We start from the raw sequence: 19,560 nt of genomic DNA on the forward strand, positions 1-19,560 counted from the left end.
CCCAACAGGAGTCTAAGTGCTGACGCCAAAGTAAAAACCGGAGTGTTATACTCCAGCGTCGACGCCCATTCCCAGACCCCATTCTGGGGCTTCTGTGGGGCTGGCAGGGGCGTGGCGTGATTTGTGGGGGCGGGGCCTCGGCGTGGCGTCGGAGACCTGGTGCCGCGTAAAAGACGCGGCGCCTTGGGTCCCGCGCATGTGCAATGGCCGTCTTCCCCCAGGCCGCCCCGCACAAAAATGGCGCAGGGATATAACATTGCCTGTGGTGGAAAGAAGGCCTGCCGACAGAGAGGCCGGCCCGCCGATCGGTGGGCCCACTGATCGCAGGCCAGACACCATTCGAGACCCCCCCCCCCCCCTGGTGAGGGAACCCCCTCGGTCCCCCGCAGGCTGTCCCCCCCCCCCAAGCGTAGCCGCAGAGTTCCCGCCGGCAGCAACCAGGGATGAACGGCGCCGGCGGGACTCTGTCATGTCGGAGCGGCCACTCGGCCCATCTGGGCCAGAGAATCGGCAGCCCCGCCGATTCCAGCGCCCACGGCTGGCGCCGCACCAAACGCACCAGCGTCAGGGCGCGATTGCTCCGATTCTCCTGCCCGGCGCAGGGCTCGGAGAATCAACCCCAATGTTCTTGACTTCAGATAATAAGGGTTTTTTTGGGGTCGATTTTGCATATCCATCCTTGAGGTCCATCTTCTTGACTCCAAAACCTGACCGGTCAAGCCAACACTGGCAACGTATCAGGAAAGTTTAAAGAGACAGCATGCTGGCACAGTGGTTAACGCTGCTCCCTTACGGCGCCAAGGTCCCAGGTTTGATCACAGCTCCGGGTCACTGTCTGTGTGGAGTTTGCACATTCTCCCCGTGTTTTTTATTTATTTTTTAAATTTAGAGTACCCAATTATTTTCTTCCAATTAAGGGGCAATTTAACATGGCCAATCCACCTACCCTGCGCATCTTTGGGTTGTGGGGGCGAAACCCATGCAGACATGGGGAGAATGTGCAAACTCCACACAGACAGTGACCCGGGGCCGGGCCTTTGAAGGCTTAGCCTAGCTTTGCACTTCCCCCTAATCGGCCCCCTCCTATTGCAGGCATAACATGTAGCATCCCTGAATTTACATCTCTCCTGGGGGTGATCTCCCCCACACCAGTAGCATTCTTCATAGCTCCTGGTCTGTGGATCAAATCCCTATATCTCTGCACTCTCTTTTGCTCTGAGCCTCTTTGCTTACTGTGCCTTCATCCCTGGTGCCGTGACTGCCAGCAGCTTCCCACCAAACGTGGTGGATCTCGTCTGCTTGCAAGATCTGCAATTCCATCGCCCTCCCCCTTCTGGCACTTTCCATGGCCTCGGCGATCTCTAATGTCTTCTTTAAGGTACTCTCTGCCTCTGCTAACAATTTATTTTGTATGGCCGTGTCATTGACTCCACAGACTAGCCTGTTTCTTAACATGTCATTTAGTACAGCGCCAAACCTGCAATGCTTAGCCGTTTGTTTTAGGTACATCACGAGCATCGCTTTTGTCTCCCCTGGGGGCTTTTGTTGCTGAATTATACATTATGACCAAAGGTTTCAGGTGATAATGTCCCTTGACTAATTCCACAAGATCCTCAAAAGGTTTGGGTTGGGGCATCTGAAGAAGTATGATTCCTAATCAGATTATAGGTTGGGGTCCCGCAAGCTATTAATAGGATTACCCGCTGCTTCTCTTTCTCCCACCCCCGCAATTCTATTGGCCTTAAAGAAATAGGGCAGGTGGTCAACATATGGCACCCACTGCTCCATATTAGGATCGAATGGCTCAAGTTTCCCAAAAAGGGGCATTTTGACGCTCACAGACTGCCAAACGTAATATTTTGAAAGACTGATAACCACCAATTCGATCAAAGAATAAATGATTTATTGAGGCAAATAACTATTTACAGAGAGTGAGATAAAGGTTACCGTACTCACGACTCCAAACTCTTAACTAACAGTAAAACCCATGCTCAGACAATACTCACAAAATAATCTTCAGTTTGCGACAAACTAATCTGAGATTGTCAGTCAGACTCACGGACTGATGTATTTGCATGTACTGGAAGCTACATATGTTAATACATAGGGCCCTGTTCTTTGCAAACAGAAAGAACATAGACACACATTCGCATGTTTCAGCTGAACAGAATAAGTGAATTTGCTGGTTCATTCCTCAGGACAATGTCTGCGCCAATCAAAGTAAAGTTGCCTGGTTTAAATTTCAAAAAAATGCAAGATAGTTAATCGCCAGTCACCATAAACTGGTGCAGTCTCCATTATTACCCTAATGGAGCCTATAGTTCGAAATTGCTTTCTCCACATCAACGCTTCAGCCAATCAGAGTCGACACACCAACCAATCAGTATTCTTATTTCCTGTAGCATAAATTGTCACGATTGGTGGAAATTTAGCATTCTTTGTCCCAATGAGTGCAAGGTAAAAAGCTTCAGAAACATCTAACTCTTTCAGCAATATCAAAGAACAAAGAAAGAACAAAGAACAAAGAAAAATTACAGCACAGGAACAGGCCCTTTGGCCCTCCAAGCCTGCGCCGATCCAGATTCTCTATCTAAAACTGTCGCCTATTTTCTTTTTTTTTTAACAGACACTTTTATTGAGGTATTTTTAGCGTTGTAAACAATATACATTAGTGTGCAGATACCAATTACAAAAAACATAGTGCAAATAACAGTATTATTTTCTAAGGATCTGTATCACTCTGCTCCCTGCCCATTCATGTATCTGTCTAGATACATCTTAAATGACACTATCATGCCCGCCTCTACCACGTTCGCCGGCAATGCGTTCCAGGCACCCACCATCCTCTGCATAAAGAACTTTCCACGTATATCTCCTTTAAACTTTTCCCTTCTCACCTTGAACTCGTGACCCCTAGTAATTGAGTCCCCAACTCTGGGAAAAAGCTTCTTGCTATCCACCCTGTCTATACCTCTCATGATTTTGTAGACTTCAATGAGGTCCCCCCTCAACCTCCGTCTTTCTAATGAAAATAATCCTAATCTACTCAACATCTCTTCATAGCTAGCACCCTCCATACCGGGCAACATTCTGGTGAACCTCATCTGTACCTTCTCCAAAGCAACCACATCCTTTTGGTAATGTGGTGACCAGAACTGTACGCAGTATTCCAAATGTGGCCGATCCAAAGTCTTATACAACTGTATAAGTCCAAAGTCTTATACAACATGACCTGCCAACTCTTGTACTCAATACCCCTTCCGATGAAGGAAAACCTGCCGTATGCCTTCTTGACCACTCTATCGACCTGCGCAGCCACCTTCAGGGTACAATGGACCTGAACATCCAGATCTCTCTGTACATCAATTTTCCCCAGGGCTTTTTCATTTACTGTATTGATCGCTCTTGAATTGGATCTTCCAAAATGCATCACCTCGCATTTGCCCGGATTGAACTCCATCTGCCATTTCTCCGCCCAACTCTCCAATCTATCTATATTCTGCTGTATTCTCTGACAGTCCCCTTCACTATCTGCTCTCCACCAATCTTAGTGTCATCTGCAAACTTGCTAACAGACCACCTATACCTTCCTCCAGATCATTTATGTATATCACAAACAACAGTGGTCCCAGCACGGATCCCTGTAGAACACCACTGGTCTCAGTTCTCCATTTTGAGAAACTCCCTCCCACTACTACTCTCTGTCTCCTGTTGCCCAGCCAGTTCTTTATCCATCTAGCTAGTACACCCTGGGCCCCATGAGACTTCACTTTCTCCATCAGCCTATCATGAGGAACTTTACTGAAGTTCATGTATATGACATCTACAGCCCTTCCCTCATCAATCAACTTTGTCACTTCCTCAAAGAATTCTATTAAGTTGGTAAGACATGACCTTCCCTGCACAAAACCACGTTGCCTATCACTGATAAGTCCATTTTCTTCCAAATGGGAATAGATCCTATCCCTCAGTATCTTCTCCAGCAGCTTCTCTACCACTGACGTCAGGCTCACCAGTCTATAATTACCTGGATTATCCCTGCTACCCTTCTTAAACAAAGGGACAACATTAGCAATTCTCCAGTCCTCTGGTATCTCACCCGTGTTCAAGGATGCTGCAATGATATCTGTTAAGGCCCAGCTATTTCCTCTCTCACTTCCCTCAGTAACCTGGGATAGATCCCATCCGAATCTGGGGACAAAGTCAAGAATAAGGATGGTGGATGGGAGAAGGCACAGTTTAGCAAGATAAAGGTTTTAGAAAATTGAACCAGGCACAGAAGTTAAATTTGATGTATCAGTGGTGTGAAATTGTGAAACATGATATAGAGTAGAAGATATAGCCCTGTAAGGCAAAACAGAGTGTGCATTGAAGGATGGAGTTCCATGGGTATATAGACAGCTTAAAGGCAAACTGAAACTTGAAAGGGAGGTATATGCTAAAATTGGGGGCTAAAAGTATGACGATAATCATGAGGAATATAGAAATTCAAATGAGGAGGTGGAAAGGGTGATTCAAAAAGTGAGCGGGAATACGAGAAAGGAGCAGATTATTTTACAGACAATAATAAGGGCTTCCCCAAGGATATGAAAAGTAAACAAAAGCTTGAGAGGGAGCAACTGCTCAGAGATGGTAGTGTGTTACAGTTCACTCAGAGGCAGTGATAACATGCACATTTCCATGCATGTTGTAGTTTGGAGCCATTGATAGCGATGGTGGAGTCCTTTCTTTTCATCACATTAGCTGACCTGGAATCTCTCCCATTCTTACCCTGTGCCATTGCGAGTGATGGAAGGATAATCTTGCTGGAACAGTTCAATGAGATATTTAGATTCTGAAACATTCGCAGGACTCAAGGTAATTAGTCACTGGGCCCCAGGCTGCTGATGGAAAGTAGAGAGGAGATAGAACCCCTAACCGAAGCTTTCCCATCCTTGAACACTGAGAGTTTACGAACTGAGTTCTGTGACTCAGGATTTGTTGACAATTTAAAATGGAATAACATTGGGTAATTTTTAATTAAGATTTTACTCTTAAATTTAAACATAATAAACATGTAGAATTTGCAAATGTGGAGTAGAATGGAAAAGATTGACCCAGTCAAACCAAAACGATATTAGAATTTGTGAGAATGAGTATAATACCTGCAGGAGTCCTGAGAAAGTTTAACCATATATATTTATTTAGTTGAAGAAAAGTAATATCACAACGCAGCATAGAGCACAACAGTCCCAGCAGGACTATCGATCATGTCAGTTAATCCAGGCTGCCTTTTAAATGCCTGGTTCACGAGCCCCAGCTGCTAGTCCTCCATCCCTCAGCGGGGCAGGACGTATTCCACGAGCCCACCGGGAGATCATTTGGGTCATCCTCGTGGGTCTCGTGAGGTTTATTACATCCCTACCTCGCAGAAGTCCACAATTCCATCTGTCTTTGAGGATGGGGGAGGTCCCCTCTGTCGCTTCATCTGTGGCTGTATTTCCAGCGGTTGTGGGATTGGGTCGGGGATGTGTTGCATCCTGGCCCTTGGGGAGTGTTGCTCTTTGGTGCCTGGTGATGGGCAAAAGGGACGAAAGACTGACTCATCTGGCGGGACCGGTCCTGCTGCGGGTTACCTGCCTTGAAGATGGTTCATGTGTTTAAGTACCATCACTCCTTCGTTTTGACCATATAAGAGACCAGTTCAGTCTTCTCCACGACAGTCCTCAGTACCCACTAGACACGGTCCCTAAATTCCGGACTTGCACAGTGTCCCTGGCTTGAACCCGCTGCCTTATTTCCATTGGTTAGGGTACTTTTTCTGTCTCCCAAGTGCTATATCCAGCCGTCCCTTGAATACATTCAAAGTTTTAGCATCAACTACTTCCTGTGATAATGAATTCCACAGGCTCACCACTCTTTGGGTGAAGAACTGTCTCCTTATCTCTGGCCAAAATGGTTTACCCTGACTCCTCAGGCTGTGACCCCTGGATCTGAACACACCCATCATTGGTAACATCTTCCCTGCATCTACCCTGTCTAGTCCTGTTAGAATTTTATAAGTCTCTATGAGATCCCACCTCATTTTTCTGAACTCCAGCGAGAACAATCTCCGGAAGGGCTAGCCCATAGTTGCAATACTCGGCCAGCTTGTGTTGGTGTGTCAAGAATTCCATGACTGACACCCCCGGGGTTCATCCAGCTTTGCTGGACCTGTACTTCTACATTATCACCGATGGTTTGCGGTCTTAATGGTCTGCCACAAGTGCTACCAGCTCGTCAAAGGTCTTTGAATTTGGAGCCATAAGGAAGATAAGGCTTCCGGTGGCATCTGCGAGCGGAGCGGCCGCGTTTGGAAGAAGCTCCCGCTGGTCCGCGATATCGCGGTCTTTTTCAGGGGTTCTCCGCAAAGTTTTTGGGCGGGTAAAAAAAAAAAATTAAACCGCTCCAGGGTCGGCCCTGCCTCCCTCGCCCTGTGACAGCATCAAAGCTCCGTTTCACGGAGCTGGGGGGGTTGAAAAGGCGGGAGGGGAGAGACTGGTCCCGGTGGGTTCAGCGGGGGCGGCTGCACGTGAAGGAGGAGCGGGGATCGCGACCTGTTTCCCCAAGGAGCATCCTGAGAGCTGAAGGCCTCAAAGACCACGAGCAGAAAAGAGAAAGATTTTTTTTTTCTGCTTTTACTCTCCTCTGAAAACTGGAAGGTAGCGGCGGGGGAGGAGCCAAACAGAGGTCGAGGGGGCAGGCCCGAAGCCAGGGCGCGATGTAGGTGAGATGTCCCACATCGGATGGCTCCCTCCTAGAATGTGGTAAGAAGACTGAAGTCCGGTCCCAGGGAAATTCTGGAGGTATACAAAAAAAAAGAAGAGAAAGAAGTTTTAAAGAAATTTGAGATTGAAGAAGGAAGGAAGAGTGAGAAAAAGGAAAAATAACAAGCCGGTAAAGGATGCGAAAAGCAGCGTTGAGGAAGGGAGGAAACGCGGGCTCGCCGTTGAATGAGAAGACGGGCAAAAGTGCTGACAAGGTGGCTGAGGCTGGACCGCATGGTGGGGCCGTGCTACTTACAGCGGAGAAGATGACCGAAGTGATGGCAGTGGAGCTAGAAAAGCAGTTTGCGAGGCACATGGAGGCTTTGAGGAAGGAGATGGCGGTCACATTGAAGTCATTGGTGGAGGAGGCAATCGCCCCGGTGAGGGTAGCTGTGGCAAAGACATCGGACGAGGTGAGAGAGCTGAGCGAGAAGATGAAGGAAGTGGAGGAGGCCGCGTCACAGCACAGCGACCAGTTCACCTCGATGGGGGACGAGCTGTGGAGGGTGGTGGAGGCCAACAGAGGACTCCAAGCAAAACTTGAGGATTTGGAGAACCACTCAAGGCGGCACACTTTGAGAATTGTGGGCTTGCCCGAAGGGACAGAGGATTCAAGGCCAACAGAATACTTTGCTAAGTAGTTGGCGGAGCTGATGGGGGAGAACCCCATTCGATACGAACTGGACCGAGCTCATTGGTCGTTAAGGCCAAAGCCCAAAGTGAATGAGCCGCCAAGAGCAGTAATCATCTGTTTCCATAAGTACTGCATGAAGGAGAAGCTGGGCGAAGCAGAAGCGCGAGGTGCAGTGGGATGGTACTGCAGTTCGGATCTACCAGGACTTGACGGTGGAGTTGGCAAAGAGACGAGCAGCGTTCGGGCGAGTGAAGGCGTCACTGTACAAGAAGGGGGTGCGATTTGGTATAGTGTACCCGGCGAAGCTGAGGGTGACGTATGAGGCCAAAGACTTTTATTTCGAGACAGCGGAGGCGGCTGAGGCGTTCGTGAGGGCAGAAGGCTTGGGACAGACGTGAGGAGCGGAGCTGGAAGAGAGACTGTGGACTGTGATTGGGGAGTTGGAAAATGTATAAATGCTATAACTTTCTTTTTACTGACATGTATTGTAATTTACTTCTCTTCACATTGTTACAGAGTTCAAGTTATTAGTTGGGTTGATTGGCATTCTGTGTTGTGACGGTTATATCTTAGTTTAGTGAATTGTATGGGTTGGATTGTTGTTTTGGTTTTTTCTTTCTCAGGGACTGGGTGGGAGGGGACGGTATAGCGTGGCGGGGGGGGGGGGCACCCACGCTAGCTAACTAAAGTCGGCTAGTGAACGGAAGTGAGGTGAGAGGAGGGATGCGGACATTAGAGCCTGGATAGCAGGTTTCGATGGGCCTCCGAGGCGAGCGAGGGGGGGAGGGGGGAAGGGACTGATGCTGGGAGATGTTTTTTTGAGAGGAAATGTATGAGATTTTTGGGAGGGGGGGAAGGGGTTTGATGTTAATGATGGATAGGGGCGTGTCAGGCTCATGGGGCAGGTCCCGGTGGTATGATGATGGTGGTTAAGAAGGGTGGGGGGGGGGTGAGAGACCCCCATTTAGGATAGTCACATGGAATGTGAGGGGGGTTAGGAGGTGCGGTCAAGAGATCAAGAGTGCTTGCGCATCTTAAAAGTTTGAAAGCCGACATAGTAATGCTGCAGGAGACTCACTTGAGGGTGAAGGACCAGGTGAGACTTAAAAAGGGCTGGGTTAGTCAGGTGTTTCACTCTGGACTTGACGGAAGGGCTCGAGGGGTAGTGGTAATGATCAGCAAAAGAGCACAGTTCTAGATGGAGAATGTGGTTGCAGATCAGGGGGTAGATATGTGATTGTGACAGGGGTGCTGGAGGGGAGATTAGTGGCGCTGTTAAATGTATATGGTCCCAATTGGGACGCTGTGGGATTCGTGAAGAAGGTGTTTGGGGCCATCCCCGACTTGGACACACACAAACTGATAGTGGGGGGAGGGGGGAGGGGGGGAGGGGGGGGGGGGGGGGGGGGGGGGGGACTGGAACTTGGTGCAGGAGCCAAGGTTGGACAGGTCACGGCCGCGTTCACTGGCCCCATCGAGGGGGGGGGGGGGGCGAAGGCGTTAGCCGGGCTAATGGTGGAAATGGGAGGGGTGGACCCTTGGAGGTTTCTGCACCTGAGGGAGCGGGAGTACTCGTTTTTCTCAGCAGTCCACAAGGGATATTCGCGGATCGGCTTTTTCGTGGTGGAGAAGGCTTTGCTGGCTGGGGTTAAGGGGTCAGAATACTCGGCAATTGCAGTGTCAGATCATGCTCCGCATTGGGTGGATATGGTCCTGGAGAAGGGGGTAGCGCAGAGACCAGGGCGGAAATTGGATGTGGGAGTTTTGGGGGACGAAGTGTTCTGTGACAAAATTGAAAAGGTAATTAAGGAATATGTAGATTTCAACTGTACAGGTGAGGTGTCGAAGGTGGTCGTCTGGGAGGCTCTAAAGGCGGTGGTGAGGGGTGAGGTGATTTTGTTTAAGGCCAGGGTGGACAAGGAGGAGAGGTTGGAGTGGCAGAGGGTAATAGACGAGATGTTGGAGGCAGATAGGAGTTGTGCAGAAGATGGGGACCCAGCAAAGCTGGAAAAGAGGAAGGAGCTACAGACGAGCTTTGACCAACTATTTACCAGGAAGGCGGTGCGCCAATTCAGGCGGGCAAGAGGTGCAGTTTATGAACATGGAGATAAGGCTGTTAGCAGGTCAGCTCCGAAGGGAAGCAGTGGCAAGGGAATTTGTACAGGTGAGGGATAGGGCAGGGAAGTTGGTGGTGGCGCCGGATCTGATTAACAAGGTTTTTGAGGAATTTTATGAGAGGTTGTACAGGTCAGAGCCACCTGGGGGAGACTGGGCGATGCAGGAATTTCTATATGGGATGGAGTACCCTAGGCGAGGGGAGGGGGACAGGGCTACATTAGAAGGAGCGATGGGGGAGCAGGAGATAAAGGATGCTATTGGGAGGATGCAGTCAGGGAAGGTGGCAGGGCCGGATGGGTTTCCGGTGGAATATTATACAAAATTCAGGATAAGCTGGCACCCCTGATGGTGGGGATGTTTGAAGAGGCGATAGGCAAGGGGGTGTTGCCACAAACCTCGGGGCAGGCATTGATCTCCCTGTTGCTAAAAAAAGATAAGGATCCAACGGAGTGTGGGTCGTATAGGCCCATATCACTTCTGAATATGGACGCAAAAATATTGGCAACGGTACTGAAGGTGATAGGTGAAGATCAGACGGGGTTCGTGAGAGGGAGGCAGCTTTTTTCAAACATTAGAAGGGTATTAAATGTCATTATGGCACCGGCAGAGGGGAAGGAAACAGAGGTGGTTCTGGCATTGGAAGCTGAGAAGGCGTTCGACTGGGTAGAATGGGGGTACTTGATGGCAGTTCTGGAGGGGTTTGGGATTGGACCAAGATTTGTGGACTGGGTAAAGCTACTATATAAGGAGCCGAGGGCGAGTGTCCACACAAACAACACCAGCTCGAGATACTTTTCTCTCCACCGTGGGATGAGGCAGGGATGTTCTATGTCCCCCCTGTTGTTCGCACTTGCGATTGAGCTGTTGGCCATCGCATTAAGAAGTTCGGGGGTATGGAAAGGAATAGTGGGGGGGGGGGGGGGGGGGGGGGGGGGGGGGGGGGGGATAGAGCAAAGGGTGTCCTTATATGTCAATGACTTGCTGTTATACGTGTCAGTTCCGCCAACACTTCGGGTCGGGGGCAGGGCCATGGGAAATTCCGATTTGGGGGAACCCAAATTTGAGCCAGGGAGGTGGGATGGAAATTTCCAGAAATGAGAGGAGAAGGGGATTAAGACACTAAAGGATTTGTTTTTTAGGGGTCGGTTTGCAGGATTGAAGAAGCTGGAAGTGAAGTATGGGCTGGAGCAGGGGGAAAAGTTTAGATATATGCAGGTTCTAGATTTTGCTAGAAAGGAGATACAGAACCTCCCGGAGGAGCCGGCCTCCACATTGCTGGAGGAGGTGCTGACGACAGGGGGACTGGAGAAGGGAGTTGTGTCAGTGGTCTATGGAGCTATTTTGGAGGAGGAGAAGGCACCGCTGGAAGGGATCAAAGCAAAGTGGGAGGAAGAGTTGGGAGAGAATATGGAGGAGGGGTTCTGGTGTGAAGTGTTCCGGAGAGTGAATGCCTCCACCTCATGTGCGAGGTTGGGACTGATACAGCTGAAGGTGATGTACAGGGCGCACCTCACGAAGGCGAGGATGAGCCGATTCTTCGAAGGAGTAGAAGATATGTGTGAACGTTGCGGGGTGAACCCCGCTAACCACGCTCATATGTTTTGATCCTGTCCCAAGCTAGAGGATTACTGGAAGGAGGTTTTTAGGATAATTTCTAAAGTGGTGCACGTGAAACTGGACCCTGGAGGCCATATTCGGGGTGTCAGACCAGCCGGGGTTGGAAACGGGTGCGGAGGCAGATGTTGTAGCCTTTGCCTCGTTGATCGCCTGAAGGTGGATCCTGCTGGGATGGAGAGCGGCCTCTCCACCCTGTGCCCTGGCGTGGCGAGGGGACCTGTTGGAATTCTTGACTCTTGAGAAGGTTAAGTTTGAACTGAGGGGAAGGATGGAGGGGTTCTACAATTCATGGGCATTATTCATTATGCACTTTCAAGAACTGGGTAACATCGAACATTAGTTGGGGGTGGGTGGGTGGGAGGGCTGGGGGGGAGGGGGGAGCGATGGGTGTTAATGGGGACTATGGGGATTCCTGATTCCTTTTTGTCAGTTGTTTATGTGAACATGTGGGTGAATGTTTTGGGTTTGGTGGGAGGATGGGATCGTTGTTATTGATATGGGGATTGGCATATTTGTTACTGATTATTGTTTATTGTTGGTGGGTGTAAATTGGGGAGAAAATGTGAAAAAGGAGGAGAATAAAGAAATATTTTAAAAAAGGTAGATGACGCTAAACGTAGGGACTCCACAGACAATCGGGTGTATCACCTTTTGTAAGTCGTCTCTTGTAATGGCATTTGCCTGAAAAAGGTAGCGCATCTGTTCAGCGTACAGGGCCCAATCTTCTCCGCCAGGTCTCCAAAAAAGTGGCATTTTAAAACTTGTTCTGACCTTGCTCTCTTGCAGCGCAATTCAAACGTGGTCCGGACATCCAGAATCGCAGCCGGCAGCTCCATTTACACCCATTGCCAGTATAATATCCACAGGAGTGCCAAGAAGGTTTAATAACAAAGGCTTATTCAGTCAAACAAAAATAAAGACCACAATATGACACGCAACAATTCAGTCCCAGCCGGGACTATCGATCTGCTGGCTCCAATCCAGGTTTTTAAGTGCCTAGTTCACATGTCCCAGCTGCTAGGCCTCCGCCCCTCAGCATGAGAGCTTGTGTTTCATGAGCCCCACGAGGAGATCAATTGGATCATCCCCGTGGGTCTCATGAGGATTATTACAATGAGCTTCTTGGACATGGTCCTCTGACAAAAATGGCTGTAATATGTTGGTTGGCTACATTCATGCTGTCAGGGAAGCTGATTCCATTTAAGGTGGTATCCAATTTGACTGGCTGCTCAATTGGCAAGTGCGAACAACAGGGGGGACATAGGTTGGAGCTTTTGGAATCAGAGGTCAAACCTATGACATCCTGTCCAGTGAGTAAGGACACCTGGGAAAAGTGTTTAGAGTGTTTACTTCTTGAATTGTGGACCATCAGCCTGTGAACTTGATCTCTGAGTAGGCAGTAACTACTCTTCACATTTGTCCTCTATAGTATTATTCTGGACAAAAGTTAATATCGGCTGACCCTCTGTCACTGCTGCAGTGGACAACCAATGAATGTTGAACCATCTCTTTTGAAGTTATTTTTCAGTTAAAATCAAGTCCATGTAAGTCCCAGTCATGAGGTCTACTTTCTTTATCCCCAGCTCCTCCTATTGAGAGCTGGTAAGACAGTTGAACATGAGGGCTCTTACTTTAAATGTATTTTGACTGGGTTTTATGAGAGTGTTTGTCAGAAAGTGCATTTAACTTGCTAATACGGTTGATGTGAGAGCTTTGTTTCATTTCTGACAAGGATGATGGCAAGATAAGTTAAAATTCACTCATTGTTACTATGTTCACTCAAGCAAAATATGGTGGCCTTCTGCTTTATAATTGACCCAATACTGCAAGTGAGTTCTTCAGTCTGCACATGGAGGCCACTTGCAGGCTTGTTGTGTCCAGTTCTTATAACGTTGTGTGAACATAGAACATACAGTGCAGAAGTACAGAAGGAGGCCAATTGGCCCATCTAGTCTGCGCCGACCCACTTAAGCCCTCACCCACCCTATCCCAGTAACCCACTAGCCCCTCCTAACCTTTTTTTGGTCACTAAGGGCAATTTATTATGGCCAATCCACCTAATCTACACATCTTTAGACTAGATATTTGACAATAAGTATTAGATAGAAGAGTTTCCACACATGAGCAGTTTTTGGGGTAAAAATTGCACTCAAAAGTTTGCTAGTTTTGACACGTTTTTTTTCCCACATTCCCGCTGAAATGAACTTTCATCTTGCCAAATGGCAAAATCTCCTGTGAGCCAGTGAAATTGGGCAGTGTTTTAGGATGTGATTGAAATAAAAGTCCTTTTTAAAATGAATCCTTGATATGTTTGAGTGGTAACTTGGTGCAGTTTGATCAAACTGAAGGTGGGCTTATTACCAAACTTTAGCATTTTGGATTAGTGACCAGGTCCGGGATTCTCCCCAACCGGGTGGGGCGGGGTGTCCCGGCGTACCGGAGTGGCGAGAACCACTCCGGCGTCGGGCCTCCCCAAAAGGTGCGGAATTCTCCGCACCTTTAGGGGCTAGGCCCGCGCCGGAGTGGTTGGCGCCCCGCCAACCGGCGCGAATGGCCTTTGGTGCCCTGCCAGACGGCGTGAACGCTGGATCCTGGGGCCCGTTCGTGCCGCCTGCTCCCGCTGGCACCAGAGGTGCTTTGATTCCCGCCGGCGGGAATGGCCTGTCAGTGGTGGGACTTCGGCCCATTGCGGGCTGGAGAATTGCCGCGGGGGGCCCGCCGACCGGCCCCTGCCGATTCCCAGGTGGCAGAGAATTCCGGCCATGGCGTGTGCGGGATTTACGCCGGCCCCGGGCGATTCTCCGACACCCCCCCCCCCCCCACCCCCCCCCCCCCCCCCCCCCCCCCCCCCCCCCCCCCGGAGGGGTCGGAGAATTCCGCCCCAGTTACCTTCTCTGAGTAAACCAATTTTTTAAAAAAACTGAAATTGACTTAAGAAAATTATACAGGCCAGTTTTTGAATTATATTGGTTACCTGTAATTGATTTCTGAATAAATGTTATAACCTGCCTGCTTACCACTGGCTGGGGCCTGTGGCCTGCATACGTTTGGGATGATTAGGAGCCTTAACTACCCAGCTGCACTGAACACCAAAACATTTGATGAACTTAGTGATGAACATTTTAACCCAACCCCGTCCACGATAGTCCAACGTTAGTCCCTGTTGTTTATGGATGCCAGGAGGGTTGTTTCCCACTTATCGTGGTGCACGGCCACGGGCCCAGCCTGTTGGATCAGGACTGTTTGCATTATTTGCGGCTGCAGTGGCAGCACATCCTCCAAACAGTTTCTGGAGGGTTGACTGAGGTGCTAGGACGATACCCAGATGTATTCCAGCCCGCTTTGGGGAAAATAAAAGGGGCCGTAGCCCGTATCCAAGTCGAACCAGGAGCCACGCGCGCTATTTCCGGGTGCGCCTAGTGCCTTACGCCTTGCTTGAGAAGGTAGAAGCGGAGCTCACTACTTTGGAGACTTTGGGTATCATCAAGCCTGTCCGTTTCGCTGACTGGGCAGCACCAATTGTACCTGTAATGAAGCCAGATGTCACAGTTCGCTTGTGTGGCGTCTATAAACTTACAGTGAATGCGGCATCCCAACTTGACCGATACCCAATGCCTCGCATAGAGTATCTCTACGTGAAGCTTGCAGGCGGACTCTCGTTCACCAAATTAGAATGAGTCACGCCTACCTACAGTTGGAGCTGGACCCTGCCTCCTGGCCATATGTAACGATTAATACACACCGGGGCCTGTATGAATATACACGTTTGCCCATGCCAGCGCGTCATGGAGGGCATTTTGAGAGGTTTACCGCGTGTCGCTGTCTACTTAGATGACATTTTGATTACAGGGATGTCGGAGCAGGAACATTTGGAAAATTTAGAGGCTGTCCTTAGCCGCTTTTTGGAGGCTGGAGTCAGTTTACGCCGCACAAAGTGCGTCTTTCTGGTGAAGGAAGTAGTATACCTGGGTTATCGGGTGGATTGCAAAGGTTTGCACCCCGTCGCAGAGAAGGTGCGCGCAATTCAACAGGCCCCCGCCCCGAAAGACACTTTGCATCTTCGTTCTTTCCTCGGCCTCGTAAACTATTACGGGAAGTTCCTCCCCAATCTGGAACTACGCTGGCCCCGTTGCACCTTCTGCTAAAGAAGAATCACACCTGGGTTTGGGGTCAGCAGCAAGAAACCGCTTTCCGGCGGGTAAAACAATTGTCGTTGTCTGGGTTACTAACCCACTATGATCCTGGAAAGCCTTTGCTCATCACATGTGATGCATCCCCGTACGGTATTGGGGCCGTCCTGTCCCACAAGATGGAGAACGGGGCCGAGCGGCCGATAGCTTTCGCCTCCCACACATTGACTGCAGTGAAAAGAAAGTACACGCAGATCGAGAAGGAGGGCCTGGCAGTGGTCTTTGTGTTGAAACGTTTCCACCAGTATGTGTATGGCCGCCACTTCACTATCGTGACTGATCAGAAGCCTCTGCTGGGACTTTTCTGAGAGGATAAGCCAATACCGCCCATTGCTTCCGCACGGATCCAGCGCTGGGCTATGTTGCTCGCTGCCTACAAGTATTCTCCGGAGCACAAACCAGGAACCCAGATAGCGAATGCCGACACACTGAGCCGATTGCCTTTATCGACCGGCCCCATTTGTGACACCCACTACCGGTGAGGTGGTTGCAACCCTAAATTTTATGGACACCTTGCCTGTCACGGCATCACAGATCCGTGAGTGGACCCAGACGGAGCCAGCCCTGTCAAAGGTTCGGCACATAGTCCTGTATGGAGGGCAGCATAGACAGCTCCCAGGCGAGTTGCGGGCATTTTCCTCCAAGCTGTCAGAATTCTCGTGCTAGAGCTTTTGTATCACGCAGGTAGTCTTCTAGCGACTCTGCAGGGCGCTGGCGGCGGGTAGTAAAAATATGCCGCGCGTAAACTTCATTTATGGGCTGCACGTACAGGCGGTCGAGTATTGCGAGGGCTTCGGTGTACGAGTCGGTACTATCAAGTTGAGTAGAAATGCAATGGATCACCCGTGCGTGTAGAAGACTGAGTTTCTGCTCTTCAGTAACAGCGGAGGTAGCAGCCAGGTAGGCCTTGAAGCACCGAAGACAATGCAGAAATATTTCCTTCGCTTCTGCGGCCTGTGAATCGAGTTCCAGTCGGTCAGGTTTGAGGGCTGATTCCATGGTGGTTTTTTAAGTCGATTAAATTGATGTGACCATCAATTCACTCAAGACACGAGTAGAAGTAAACTGTAGCTTTAATCGACTTACAACTGAGCCTGCCTGTGGGTGAAACCATGGGGTGAAACCCACGCAGATATGGAGAGAATGTGCAGACGCCACACAGACAGTGACCCAGGGCCCTCAGCGTCGTAGTCCCAGTGCTAACCACTGCGCCACATGCTGGCCTGTGAGACCCGGTTCTTATTTGTTGTGTCCAATGATTCCCATTCATTTGTCCAGGTGGAATTTGCGTTGCAGTCCTGCGTGGGAGGATTTTTCAAGATCAGCCTTCTTAATGGGAGTCGTACCTTGGGTGGGCTGAATAGATCAATATGGGGTGGCATGTAGGCCAAGGGGAGGAGTGATGTTTGCTTGGACAGGGAGCTAGAGGGGTGGTGTGCATGCGTGTGTGTATGTTCTGACCAAATAGAGGCACGGTATTCGGCTAATGAGTGCTGATGTTAGCGACTCGGCTACTTTGCAAATCAAGCGACTGCTTTAGCCATCCCCTTTACCTTCCGGCTGGCACTCCATCCATGGGTGGAGGTGAAATGAGCAGCGCCCCTCCCGCCCCCCCCCCCCCCCCCCGCTCCCGCCAGCCAATGCTGCCCAAGGAGTGGTGTAACCTGGACTTTCTATAAGTGAGCCATGACCTCTACCCCTTTTGTATCCTCGTCCTCCAGATAGAACTGTCTGAATGCCATGAACCTTTTTAATTATGTTTATAACATTTTAATAATCTATCTATACTGCTCCAGAAAGCTGGTGTATTTTCTCATCTTCCTTCCCACCCCACAGTGTGTAAGAAACAGTGGCCTTTCCCATCCGTCGGGGCACTATGTGCCTTAGTTGAGTCTGTCTGGATACGAGCACATTCCATGTGATGTTAAATAGTGCACATCTAGTGATTGCTCACGGCTGGTTTAGTTCAGTGGGCTTGACAGCTGGTTTGTGATGCAGGACAAGGCCAGCTGCGCGGGTTCAATTCCCGTACCAGCTGAGAATTGTGAATTCACCCTCTGTGTACCTGAACAGGTGCCGGAATATGGCGACTAGGGGCTTTTCACAGTAACTTCATTGCAGTGTTGTGTAAGCCTACCTGTGACAATAAAGATTATTTATTTATTGTTGATGTATTCCTGGTTGTTTCATCACGTATCTTGTCTCCTCGTTCTCGCCATTGATCGGCCAACAGATCCATTCTTTGGACTTACGGCCTTCCTACAGCAACTGGAAAGCAAAATGATTCATTACCCAATTGCACAAAACTTGACTGTCAGGGAAACAACCTTCTCCCTCTATCTTCACCCCCCCCCCCCACTTGTTTTCAATATTTTTATAATAAAAATAAATGTCCAAAGAAAATGAGAAAAAGAAACAATGGGCGGGATTCTCTGGCTGCGCTTGTCCGGTCACTGGAGAATCCCGGCCGAGGTCAATGGACTTTTCCATTATCCGTGTCTCGCCTGTGGCGATCTTGCAGCGGGCAGGGTGGACGAATCCAGCCGATACACCAGGGTTGCCCACCACAGCGTCCCAGAGATTGGTCTTCAAATCCTGGAGACTCCAGGCCAATCCTGGAGCCTGTCACAGTTGTCAGGTGCCTGTCAGTGTTTCAGCCTTTCCAAGAGACTGGAGGAATTGCTAGCACCAACAAAGGAATCAATACTTTCAACTTCATATGATCTGGGCAGGATTATTGGGAGCAGCAACCGATAATCAGGCAAACATTGCAAGAAGCCATTTTCACTATTGAAAACCGACTGTGAATCACACCATTGTTCAGTTTACAGCTCAAAGCAGGGTTTACAGCTTACCATAATATAGAGAAATGTGGCTGTGGCAATGAGGAAAGTTCAGTTCCGTACCCTATCTTGGTTGCAGCCTGATGTATCGTTGGGATTTATGTATTATTTTGCAAAATTCTACCTATTGTATTATATTTTTTTCCTCAGTAGATGGTATTTAAAGTGTGCTGTCTGGAGATAATTCTATCCACCCCAAATCTAAAAGGAATTTTCAAATCTAAAGGGCAGCACGGTAGCATAGTGGTTAGCACAGTTGCTTCACAGCGCCAGGGTCCCAGGTTCGATTCCCAGCTTGGGTAACTGGCTGTGCGGAGTGTGTGGGTTTCCTCCGGGTGCTCTGGTTTCCTCCCACAGTCCAAAGATGTGCAGGTTAGGTGGATTGGCCATGATAAATTGCCCTTAGTGTCCACAAACGTTAGATGGGATTATTGGGTTGCGGGGATAGGGTGGAGATGTAAGGGGGCGATTCTCCAATATTGGGCCCAAGTGTTCGTGCCGTCATGAACGCCGTTGCGTTTCACGACGGCACGAACCGGGCCCGAGTATGACAGATTCTGGCCCCCACAGGGGGGCAGCATGACGCTGGAGCTGTTCACGCCGCTCCACACTCCTGCACCGCACCAATCAGCGCATGCGCGGGGGACGTCTTTGCGCGCCGGCCCCGACCAACATGGGGTCGGTGTTCGGGGTCCGGCCGCGCCATGAAGTAGGCCTGGGGGGAGGGGAGATACCGGCCCGCCGATCGATGGGCCACAATCGCCGACCAGCCCTCATCGGAGGCACCCCCCCCCGGTGAAGGAGCCCCCTCCCCCACCCCCCCTACAGGCCGCTCCCCCGACCGTTCCCGCAGAGTTCCCGTCGGCAGTGACCAGGGGTGAATGGCGCCGGCAGGACTCTGTCGTATCTGCGCGGCCGCTCAGTCTATGCAGGCTGGAGAATTGGCAGTCCCGCTGATTCCAGGGTCCCATAGCCGGCGCCGCTCCAAATGTGCTGGTGCAAATTGCGCCGATTCTCCGCACCTCGGAGAATCGCACTCTGGTGTCAGTGCGTCGCGGCGCGGTTGCATGATTCTCCTGCCCAGCGCGGGGCTCGGAGAATCGCCCCCGTAGACTTAGATAGGGTGATCTTTCCATGGGCCGATGCAGACTCGATGGGCTGAATGGCCTCCTTCTGCACTGTATATTCTATGATCTCTGATCTATGAATGTACACGCTGATCATAAGGCAATGGGCTGTTTAATATTTTCTGATTATCAGTTCTACTGGCCTGGCTAGTTTCTTTTGAGATATTGCCAATATATTTCAGGTCATACCTTAATAAAAGGTGAGGGTGCTTGAATTCACAATTGGAAGGCACAGTGGTTTTTTAA

General features: G+C 49.9%; 1 protein-coding gene across 2 annotated transcripts in view; it reads left to right on the forward strand.

Moving 5' to 3' along the window:
* mcf2la (mcf.2 cell line derived transforming sequence-like a) overlaps nt 1-19,560 on the forward strand; it is a 250,504-nt gene that overhangs the window by 15,467 nt on the left and 215,477 nt on the right. The gene's annotated exons all lie outside the window — the stretch shown is intronic.

Source organism: Scyliorhinus canicula, chromosome 7, assembly GCF_902713615.1.
Source record: "Scyliorhinus canicula chromosome 7, sScyCan1.1, whole genome shotgun sequence".
NCBI classification, from domain to species: domain Eukaryota; kingdom Metazoa; phylum Chordata; class Chondrichthyes; order Carcharhiniformes; family Scyliorhinidae; genus Scyliorhinus; species Scyliorhinus canicula.